Raw genomic sequence first — 2,785 nt, forward strand, 5'->3', positions numbered from 1 at the left:
ATTTGTTTTTACATCCTTAGTGTGGGAGCCGCACGACTTATAGCCGTCAGATTAGAGGATTAAACAATGGTTCGGATTAAACAAGGGCTAGGGTTTTGAAACCCCAAAAGATATCAACATACACAATTACTTGTGAGCTGTTGGATTTGGCCCTTTAATCCAACGACCACAAATGCACTAAGAGAAATCGAAAGGTTGCCAGCCAAATGATTATGCCCTCACGCGCTGACAACAACAACACCAAACACGCACCACACGTCAAACAAAAATGATTTTTAGGCCATTTTCTTTGGAAATATTTCCAAACAAAGAAACAATCGAATCAGAACAACATATAGAGCCAACATATCCAGATCATGGCAACAAATCAACATGAAAATCCAACCGAATCAAAATAGACAAGACAATCGAGCAGCAAATCTCATCGGGAGAAAAATGAGAATAATCCCACAAAAAACGGAACCAAAAGGGAAAACCAAATCATCTCGGTTAAGGAAACAAGCCTTCTCAATGCATTATAAAAACATGCGAAGGGCGAAGACAAAGGGCATCAAATTTTGGAGAGAAAAAGCATTCGAAAAAGCACCCTAAAACCAAAAATCGAGAAAAGAAAGAGAGAAGAGGACTTTAACTTTCATTCGAAGGAGGCCTTGACCCAGATAGACGAACGATCGTAGGAGAACCAACTGGAGAAGGTGAGGAGGCTGACACCTTTCGGTTTAGAACTACGATCGTGAACGCTCTATTTCAGTGTTTAAGGGTAATATTTGGGTTGTTTAGAGTGAGACAAGTGTTTTGGGGCTAACTTAGGGTTCTTCGACCATCGTGGCTGGTGGTCAGAGCGGTGGCTCGGGGAAGAGATTTGGCCAGAGAGGGAGAGAGTGTTTTGAGAGTTTGAGAGAGTTGTTGTTTGTATTTTTTTTCTGGAGTGAATGGAATGTGATGAAAGAGAGGTTTTTGGCATTTATATAGAAGAGACCAAAGGGAAAATACCAAAATTTTAAAATTATCTCCTCAGTTTCTTGAATTTTGATACGTAATTCATTTGGTCACCATTTGTAATTTCGCCACTAAATTTTAGTTTTATTCAATTTAATCTTTCTTTCATTTCATTTCACTTTATTTTATTATATTTTGATACATTGACACTTTTTTTTTGGTTTATAGTGTTCTGATTTTTTATTTATATATATATTTTTTATCTTAACATTGATTTTTTCTTTTAAAGGAATCCATTAAATTTTTGAATAATCGAGGGTAAGTAATTCGGATTGAACTTAAATTTTATTTAAATTTATAATATTCGCAATTAAGACAATTGGGTAATCGTGTAGTACTAAAAGGGTAATTTGAGGGCTTATTCTTCCCCGATTGTAATAGACTCTCGAATCCAACAATTTTTTGGTAAGACGTAGATATGGTAAATGAGCAAAAAATGAGGTGTTCGATCCACCTAACTCGAAAGCGATTGGTGGCGACTCCATCACATGATTCCAAGTCAAAGCGCAAACCCAAGGCCACCCGAATGATCGTTGCGACAACTTGGCGACTTTGTTGGGAACATTGAGAGTCAGACCAAAATTGATTACCCGATTGTCTTTTTCAGTGAAGGTTGTAAGTTCAAATTTTAAATTTATTTTAGATATATTTTTTATTTACCTTTGATTATTTTTTTCAAATAAATAGTTGTACAAATATGTGTGCTCTCAGTGTTTTCATGTTTTTTTCCAAAAAAAAAATGATCAATTCAAGCTCTATACCCGAGCTCCAACCTTTTAAGTGGGGTGAAAGTGATGTCTTCGTAGGAATTTATTCCTCGCATGGGCCTAGCAATTAGCCTCCGGGGTTCATATACTCTGTGTCTTCGTAAGAATTTATTCTTCGGATGGACATAGAGGAATGCACCCCCTCGAGTTTAACTCGGTCCGCATAAGCCTGTGATGGGTTTATGATCAAGGGTCTGGAAGGCCCAAGGGGACACCAGCGAAAAGAACTCGATCCCTTTTTAGAACCCAAACCTTGTTGTTGTCGGGAGATTGGAGGCTACCCATAAACCTCATGCAAACCCTAGGATATTGTTGCTTTATTTCTTGCCTTTATTTTATTGTTCAAAGTATAGAAATACAAATTTATCCGATTAGGTTATTCTCTATTGGAAAGCATGTGGGATAGAAAATCATGATCATGTAGGAACAAAGGCATATCGGGTAGATATCATGCGGGGTAGGAATTGTTATAATTTTTGCCTTAATTATTTCACCGTATTGACTTATTTCTTTTTGTTCTCCTTTTGCATTTTATTTTCATTTGCATCATTGTATCGTGTTGATCTGCAAAGTGTTTGTCAACTCTTAATAATTTTCATTAATGGACAAAGAGGTTGTGATGTAATAGGCTAAAAACACAGGGGCACGATTGTGAAGACCCGAAAGAAAATCACGAGATGGCTACGTAAGCTGGAGTTCACATCAATCGAGCAAAATGACATCCAAGAGCTGCAAAGCATGTGAGGCATTACATGTATACAATTCTTGCACAACTCTGAAATCCATGATAAAAATGAAGACATGATGCACAGTCGGTCGAGCTCAAACGAATGTTATAAAGAAGAAAACAATGAACATGGAGTCATGAAAAATGCAAAGTGAGAAATGAGGGAGTTTAGGATAACTTTTTATGATGGACTTTAATAGCGAATAGGCCTAATGAAAATGAAGAAAAGAGATGCAGTCATCTGGGAGTTCCTGGGGCAAGTTCAAACAACGACTCATCACCTGTAGGATTT

This window comes from Hibiscus syriacus, unplaced genomic scaffold (assembly GCF_006381635.1).
Source record: "Hibiscus syriacus cultivar Baekdansim isolate YM2019G1 unplaced genomic scaffold, ASM638163v2 tig00004677_pilon, whole genome shotgun sequence".
Classification (NCBI taxonomy): Eukaryota; Viridiplantae; Streptophyta; class Magnoliopsida; order Malvales; family Malvaceae; genus Hibiscus; species Hibiscus syriacus.